We start from the raw sequence: 9,952 nt of genomic DNA on the forward strand, positions 1-9,952 counted from the left end.
AGATGGCATATTAGAAAACAACTTCTGATTTTCCTTTCATCCTAATTCTCCTTTTTTTCTACTCAATTACCTAAGAACTTCAAATTTTGCCTTACTAGTAGTGATTAAAACCTCGATTTCCCATGACTCTGTTTTTGTTCAGGTATTATTTTCTATCTGGTTAAATTTTACAGGTTTTTAACTTATTTGTTAAGCCACTTAAATAATACTCTCCATTCTAGTACCAGATTAATCTTTTCTAAAAAGTATAAAAGTGGCTATGGTTCTCAACCACTTTAAAAAATCCTTTGGGGCTTTCTTATTTTTGACCAAGTGATGTTTAATTTTTTTTTTTTTAATGATGTATGAGGATCTCACTCATTTTTACTACCCTGACTGTTGATATATAACTATCAAATTTTATACATTGGCAATGTTCAATATTGGAGACTGTTTCAGAACTGCATGTCTTTGTATACATGTTTACTATTTTTGATGACTGTACTACTTAGTTGTATAGTCTATGATTCACCTGCTAAAATGTAAATTTTTCACATACCCAGAAATCAGCTGTAATATTTAATTAAGTTGAACATCTAAACTATTTCTGACATACCCAAGGTAGTAAACGTTAACTGCTACTACAGAAACACAAAAGCCACAGAGGCTTAACAAAACAACATTTCTTTTTGTTGTTGTTGTTTTTGCAATTAACTTTCAATTTTTTTTTCTTTTTTTTAATTGTAGTTTAGGTTCTGGGGTACATGGGCAGATCATGCAGGGTTGTTGCATAGGTACATACATGGCAAGGTGGTTTGCTGCCTTCATTCCCCCATCATCTATATTTGGCATTCCTCCCCACATTACCCCTCCCCACCCTCCCAACTCCCCGATGTCCCTCCTCTAGGACCCCCACAACTGATCCCAGTGTGTGATGCTCCCCTTCCCTGTGTCCACATGTTCTCACTGTTCAACACTCCCCTATGAGTGAGAACATGTGGTATTAGATTTTCTGTTCTTGTGTCAGTTTGCTGAGAATGATAATTTCTGGAGTCATCAAAGTCTCTACAAAGGACACAAACTCATAGATTTTTATGGCTTTGTAGTATTCCATGGTGTATATGTGCCACATTTTCTTTGTCCAGTCTATCATTGATGGGCATTTGGGTTGGTTCCAGGTCTTTGCTATTGTACATAGTGCTGTGATGAACATATGTGTGCATGTGTCTTTATAGTAGAAGGATTTATAACCCTTTGGGTATACACCCAGTAATGGGATTGCTGGGTCAAATGGAATTTCTATTTCTAGGTCCTTGAGGAATCGCCACGCTGTCTTCCACAATGGTTGAACTAATTTACACTCCCACCAACAGTGTAAAAGTGTTCCTATTTCTCCACATCCTCTCCAGCATCTGCTGTCTCCAGATTTTTTAATGATAGCCATTCTAACTGGCCTGAGATGGTATCTCAATGTGGTTTTGATTTGCATTTCTCTAATGACCAGTGATGATGAGCGTTTTTTCATGTTTGCTGACCTCATATGGCTTCTTTGAGAAGTGTCTGTTCATATCCTTTGCCCACTTTTGAATGGATTTTTTTTTCTTGTAAATCTGTTTTAGTTCGTTGTAGATTCTGCATATTAGCCCTTTGTCAGATGGGTATATTGCAAAAATTTTTTCTCATTCTGTTGGTCGCCAGTTCACTCTAATGATTGTTTCTTTTGCTGTGCAGAAGCTCTGAGGCTTAATTAGATCCCATTTGTCTATTATGGCTTTTGCTGCCATTGCTTTTGGTGTTTTAATCATGAAGTCTTTGTCTATGCCTGTGTCCCGAATGGTTTTGCCTAGGTTTTCTTCTAGGATTTTTATGGTGTTAGGTCTTATGCTTAAATCTTTAATCCTTCTGGAGTTTATTTTAGTGTAAGGTGACAGGAAGGGGTCCAGTTTTCTGCTTTCTGCACATTGCTAGCCAGTTTTCCCAATACCATTTGTTAAACAGGGGATCCTTTCCCCATTGCTAGTTTTTGTCAGGGTTGTCAAAGATCAGATGGTTGTAGATGTGTGGTGTTGCTTCCAAGGCCTCTGTTCTGTTCCATTGGTCTATGTCTCTGTTTTGGTAACAGTACCATGCTGTTTTGATTGCTGTAGCTTTGTAGTATAGTTTGAAGTTGGGCAGCATGATGCCTCTGGCTTTGTTGTTTTTGCTTAGGATTGTCTTGGCTATGTGGGCTCTCTTTTGATTTCATATGAAGTTTAAAGTGGTTTTCTCCAGTTCTGTGAAGAAGGTCATTGGTAGCTTGATGGGGATAGTGTTGAATCTATAAATTACTTTGGTCAGTGTGGCCATTTTAGAACGTTTAATTCTTATTCTCACCAAGACCTCTCCTTCAAGCTGACTCAGAGTTCCAGGCTACCTCTGTAATGTGGCTCTCCAGCCTCCATGAGACTATTACCAAAGGAAAAAGGGAGAGAAGGGGAATCTGCAGGTAGGCATAGTAATATAATCTCAAACTAACTGCAAGAAATACAATGAATTAGCATATCAAATATTGTCTGCCATTCTTGCTGACCTGCCTCAACAATTTAATCATAACCCATTGGTTATGCATTTCTTTGTCTGGTTATGCATGTGTTATGTTGTGTTGTATAGTTATGCATGTGTTATATTGTGTTGCAATTGTGTGCTTACATTTCTCTCTCTTCTCCTATTTAGAATGTGAACTTTTTGATAATAGAGGAAGTTTGCATTAATCGTGCCTCTACAGAATCACATAATGGCATATAGTAGGTGATTATGTCTTCAGATAGAATAAATGTGGATTTGATGTTTGAATATTACCAAATGTACTGAGGCAGTTAACTGTATTGACTATATAAAAAACAGCTTGTAGATTTTGAAGATAAAAAGTAGAAAGAAATTAGAGAGATTTTTCAATTCTCATGTACAAATTTGATGTGAAATTTTACTTTATGTCAGTGTGCCCTGTTGTGTGTTTAGTATTTAAAACTCGAGTCAACATAGGAACATAACTTATCAAAATAATGTTGCCATAGTTTGTCAGGAGTGCCACCAGACAGTGCCATCATAGCACCCCAACATCAATAAATGTTGTAGGTTCCTAATGGGAGAAGGAAATAAAATATTTTTTACCCATAGAAATGGGTAAAAATGCATATTTTTGTTGCATTTATGGTGTTCTATGTGCATCTCTGCTACAATTATAAGTTTGCTCTGTTTGTCATGTGTGATGTTGCCTTTTATGTCAGAGAAACCCCTTCTTTATTACAAGCATAGATGTGTGGAAATCACAAAAAAAGATCTTCACTTGGAATATTGACTTTTCTCAGGGCTTGTAGAACTAGAGAGTGGTTGGCTTGATGACCTTCCTTCTATGGGACTAACAGGTAGCAGCTTTTTATCTCCTGACTATACCACATAAGAGAGTAATTTTTTCTCTTTGTAGAGTGAAGAGCTTTTTGCTTCACCTTCTATTAATGTCACTATAGAGGCAAATCACTGGTTACTGCTTCCACTATACTGGAAATGAAATGAATTCTTTTATCAATAATTCTTTTGGAGAAATTGCTTTTGACATACATATTTTAAGTTGCATATGTTTTATTCATAAATATATACATCCAACATTCAAAAGAGTGACAGAGTTCATGTTCTAAGATGACAGAAACTCTCTGAAGTTCATGAGCAGTGTGATGATTAATCTGCCAGAGGTATTTGGTACTGAGGAGAAACTGGAGGTAGCAGACCAATATGGGGTTCCTCCTGTGGTTTGAGATAAGTCACACAGATTGAAACTAGAGTGCTAGCAATATAAGTATTTAACTAAGTATTTAACTGAATAAGTTAAAGCATTGAAAGACAAGAGCTTGAAGGAGAAGAATTGGGAGAGAATAATTATTCTGGTCCTCCAGGTAAAGGTGTAATGGAACCAGAAGGAATCTCTCCAACAGCTTTAGGTTTAAATACTGTCATAGGAAAACCGGCTCCAATAGCAGCTAGCTAGATTAGCAGAAAATTAGTATCTCTCTTTCTGTCTTCATGGAATTGGCCAATAAGTAAAAGGCTTTGTAGTCAAATACCTTTAGAGGTTGAAGTGGAATCTTATACTGCTCAATTAAACCCTATATTCTTAGTCATTGCTCTCAAAACATGCATGCCCTGTTAGAATGACTATTTTGGATTTGGAGTACAGATAGCCAATGTCAACCACTTTGCTTCAGAATGAGCCTTCCTATTGATAAGTTAAATCATGAATCCAGACTTTTTATTCCATCTCAGTGAGTTTCACTTTTTTTGGGTAAGGATGGCCCTTGACATCCTTTCTTACAAGCATATATCAGTTGGGAATATATGGACCCATTACAGAGTTTCTGCTGTTATGAAACTAAAAAGGAAGAAGAATAAAGCCTTGATATTCTCTCCCTCAAATAATCTTAATTATTCAAATAATTAACCTACAACCCAAGAGCATTTGTGTTTGCCTAATATTGGGTACTGGAAAACACTTAATTACCTAAATATTCTGTTACATCTTTTTTATGTGATAATCAGTGTCAGTTTAATTTACATCTATATAACTAAGAGTGACAATTCTAGTAATTCTTTCAAAATAATGATCAGCTAAAATGACTTGCACTTTCAATACGGATTGCTAAAAGAACAATATCTGAAAAGAAAATAGAAATCTTTCCAGTTATTTCAGATGAGAAAAGATTGATTTCAGGATTAGATTCTCTCTTACTCTGTTGGAGAATGATTGGAGCTGTTAGATCAAGGGATTGTTATTGCAATTGTCACTTCACATCTCCATCCAGAGCTCAGGAAACATCAGTTGCTAACACTTGCGTTAGTACACCTGTCTCTTAACAGCAGGTTACTATACTAGTCAAAATGCTGTGTCCACCAATGTAACTGTTAATAAACACCCAAATCTCCAGGATACTCTTCAAAACAGAAACACTTTTCTGTCTTCTATCTCAACTGAGTTTGTCAATTGCTAGCACCAAAGTCACATCTAGAACTTTAGTTCTAAGAAACTTGGAAAGTAGATTTTAAATTTTCTAGTGTCTCTCATTTCAAGAAAGTGTGAGAAAGCAATTTTTCCAAAGTCTTCCAGCCCGTACAGGAAAAAAAAAAAGGATAGTATGTTGAATACCAACTTAGCCTATCCAGCATAGGCAGATAAACTCTACAGAAATGAGAAAGATCAAAGTAAGAATGATGAGAAGTGTAAAGAACTATTTCAAATTGAAGAAAGCACATCAGTTCTAAAAAGGAATTTAGATTCTTTTAAATACTAAAAATTTATATATTTATGTAAAATGTTCCATTTTAAAATATATACTCAATTACTCAATATTTAACAAATAATTAAGTATGGCTCAAGGGCTTTTATTTTGCTGCCTATGACCAGACATATTTATAATAAGTTATCAGCAACAGATAGAAAAATCTATTACTAATTTTTTATTTTCATAATTAAGAAATTATATCGAGGTATATTTATTACTAATGTGGCTCTAAATAATAATATATACCTTTGTAATCATCTTACTCTATATAACAATGTATTAGTTTCTATAAAATTATTGTGATATTTTAGGTACTCATCAAATAGTTTAAACAAAAATTTAGTAAATCTCTGATTTTAAAATCAAATTTACAAATACGTATTACATTAGTTATATATATTCTAAAAAGTAATAGCTGAAAACTGAGAATAACTCAGAAAGAAGATACCACAGAAATACCCTGAAATCATGCTCTAGACTATTGCAAAATGTTTGACCTAATTAAATAAAGTGTGTAACAAGATAATCTTTCTACTCCCATTCTGATGTCTAAGCTGCCTTTGGAGATTGTCAGCCGCTGGCATGGTGGATGTGTCACGGATTTTTAGCAAAATCATGACTTGTGTTGTAAATGTAATTAGAACCAGTGACCTAACAGCATGTGTTTCAAAAGCGTATCACATTACAGAATTTCTGAACCATTCCACTCCTCAAGGATTTTATTAATTGGGTATATATGTTTCCAACTGTGCTTTGTAAAAATACATTTTTAAGTAATGACAAACGTGATATAAATCAATTTTTCTGGAGCAGAAAATATTTTTTCGTCTTGTTGGAACACCTGCAATTTTTAGGTCTTAGATCTTGAGCCAAACACAGTCTTTTTGGCAATCATCTCTATGCTCATCACACCGATAAAGATTTGAAACAGATATCAGATTTGTTAACAGAAAATTTATGCTGACTATGTTTTCTGTCTATCACATTGAATCAACTCTTTGTAGCACTTAGGTCAATAAAAGATAAGTAAAGTCTTAAAAAACAAAAAAGTTACTGTAACCCAATATTAATGATTATAGGTTTATTAAATAGTTTAAAAGAACTCACAATGTATGAACATCAACTAGTCTATCTATTTATACACATAATTATCACTTACCAAATATCTTATTATGGGCAAAATCTGGGTCTCTTTGTGGGCAAAGACTTTCATATGGCTAAATAACCATACAATTCAATAATCAAATTGGGACAGTTTTGAGAAAGAAATGAGACAATTATTCCTAACTGTACCAGAGTGGCAGACCTGGTCTAGACCTGTCCCAAGCAAATTTGGACATAAGTTTCCTACATATTGTGTATATTAGGGTAATGGAATCTTCATCCTCCCTTCCAAGCAGAACTCACACAAGTTCTATTTGTACCCGACATTACATAATTTCCTTTGTATATCCTTCCCTTGAATAGGGTTTTCAACTGCCAAAAAATAAATTCCAGTGGAAAAGTTGATATGAGTGTTTTTGTTTGTTAGCTGAAATATAAAGGAGATCATCAGCTCTTATCCTGAGAGCATTTCTTGAAAGAATACCTAAAATTTGAGTAAGCAAGAGAGGTGAAATGTACAGAAAGTAAATGGTGGGGAACTGAAAACAAACTTTATGACTTCAATATAATGGGATTCACTGTATCTGAGAACTGTGACAACCAAAATGCAAATGTAAAACATAAGTCCCATGAAAAACTAGAAAAGAAAATGTGATTGATTGAGTCAAATTTATTACCACTTCCAGAAAATCAGATGAAAGTTCATATAGTTCTGATGGTGTATCAAAAGGGTGAACATTATATATACATGTAAAACGGCAACATGATGCTAGCTATTGATTGTATATTTATGTTAGATTCCATTACTTATTGAAAATTGGCCAGTATTATCAGGAGCTAAATTTTCATCTGACAGCAAAATAAAATATTCTGTTTTGAACAGGTTGAATTAAGTTAAAAGCTTAGAGATATTGCAGCACTTAACACTAACATAAAACTGAGTACTTTTGTGAAAAACAAGGTCATGTTTTCATACTGCTTGAAGAAGCCAAATGATAATGTGGTCCATCTGGATTTCTTGAAACTCAAGTGGAAACTCTTAGGCATTTTACTGATAGAAAATGGACTGTAGGATGTTAGCTAAAATATAGTTAAACATTCATAAAGCCTTCCAATGAAGCATTTACAGTATCAAAACATACACTGACATTCACAGTATTTCATCGGTTTGCAGAACCATTAATAGGTTTCCAAATGATTTCCTACAAAAGAGGATCCCAATATTGATTTATAATTATTCTCTAAGGTATACTATGTTTGTGAATATTAACATAAGGCTCTTATCAAATGCAATCACCAAATTAGTTTTCATAATCAGATTAAATATAGTAAAATGTAATTGGATATAATTTAGGAGCAAATTAGAATAAAGTTGCCAACTTGAAATATGATATATACCATTTTAGATAGGCCTAACCAAACTCTGGGTATAAGCATTTGTTTCTAAAAGTGAGCATTTCTACAAATTTAACCACAAGAGTATGTAGAAGTATATTGTGATAGAGGTTATCACCTATATACTGTCAATTTCAATGGAAATGTTTAAAATATTATGGTTATTCTTGAGTCTCTTGCTAATTCAAAACCATTTGTGTCTAGAATATAGATAAACCAAATTACATACCACTACTGCAATAACATTTAGTATAATTAAGAAAAAACATATCTACATGTATTTATCTATCAATCTATCTAAAACCTTACCTGTTATTCATAAAGAAAAATATAATTTTTATTTAATATAAAATTATTTTAGATAATATAACTATATATATAAATTTAAAATATTTTTTAAGATTATTGATGTATAATTGTTTCACTATTATCTGTATAATAATGTGGGATATATGTCTACAAATAGCATTCATTTTTATTGCCTCACACTGAAAATCAAGACAATATAATGAATTTGTGAAGTATTTCCTGAATCCCTAAGTATTCTCCTTTTTCTTAGCCAAGTAGAGTTAGTTTCCTTTTTTTGGTGCCCATCTGCCCTCTGCTCATATTCATACACAGGAAGGTCGTACTGGTTTACAGTCTGAACTGCTAATCTAATTAGATTGTGAACTCATCTAGGATAGAAGCTATCTTTCTTTCAGAAGGATTTTTCCCTCCTGACTACTCCTTAGTACAATTTAGCACAAGATTGATACTCAATAAATCTTTTCTTACTTTAAACTTTTTATTTTGAATAGTTTAAAATTTACAAAACATTTGCAAAGATAGTTGAAGGAGTTCTGTACACTTTCCATTCAGCTTTCCCTAATGTTAGCAGAGTAAGTACCATGGTGCTTTAGTCAAAACTAAGACTCTGTTAACTAAACTAAAGACTTCATTTGACTTTTATAAGTTTATCCACTAACGTCATTTTTTCTGTTTCATGATCCAGTACAGCACACCTTACTACATTTAGTCTTCATCTCTCCTTAGTCCCCTCAGATATGGAACCATTTCTCAGTCTTTTCTTGTTTCTCATGACCTTAACTAATAAAGAAGTTTGCTTAAACAAACAAATAAAGGTCTTGTACTGAAAATCAACCAATCTGGTTTATATATTATGTGTTTTGTATATAGAGTTGTGTGATATAAAATAAATGCCTATTCTATGATTTTATTATAATCATTTTTCTTAAAACATCTTATATATAATATTACGTAATATAGCTTAAATATTTATATAATGCCAAATGTAGTAAGACAAGTTAAATTATTTACTCTGATTGTAAATTTTAAATGCAAAAAATGTTTCTAAATGTAAATGATTACGGACTTCTTCAGGGAACAGGAATTAAAAAAACCAGTAAGCCATATAACAGTAGAGAGATTAAGACTGGATTAGGGTTAAGATCATCTAATTTGGATTCAGAAAGAGTTGGATTTTGTTATCAACTTAGTCATTAACTGGCTATCTGGGTTTAGACGTGTTACTTCATCTGTCTAAAACTTAATTTTGTCTTTATTTAAATAAAGATATTAATGTTACATATCTCATAGATTTATTTAAAGATTAAATGGTATAATAAATGTATTTTAGTAAATTAAAATTAGCCTTTAATACATGTAATTGTTAAACCAAAAGAAAAATGCAGGAAAAGGATATAAAAAGAATAATTTAACAATGTAAAAATTCTCATTAAATCTGAACAAATTAGAAGAGATAATATAATATCCCAGGAGAAAACCCAGATAATTCATTTCTTAACTGTCAACATTTTATGTATATCAGAAAACTGTATAACTGTGGTCTTCTTTTATAAGGTTTTAGTGTTTCCTTGTAAATTAATTTATCTTAATATAGAACTGCAATACTAATGCAACACACACTAGTGAACTCTGCAAGATGTTTTAACAGTCTCCTGTAACACCGAGAAACTCAATAAAGAACATGAATTAGCCATTGGCTCAATCTACAGGCACAATCTTCAGCAAATTTATTCATCATATAAGAATCATATGTTTTATGTGCAACAAATAAAAAGTATACTATATTAAAGATATTTTGTATAGGAAACTTATTAGAAAACAGAAAAAAAATTGTAAATCTAAGCTATTTTCCATAC

This window comes from Aotus nancymaae, unplaced genomic scaffold (assembly GCF_030222135.1).
Source record: "Aotus nancymaae isolate 86718 unplaced genomic scaffold, 86718_ANA_hifiasm-v0.15.2.pri h1tg000002l, whole genome shotgun sequence".
Taxonomy (NCBI): Eukaryota; Metazoa; Chordata; class Mammalia; order Primates; family Aotidae; genus Aotus; species Aotus nancymaae.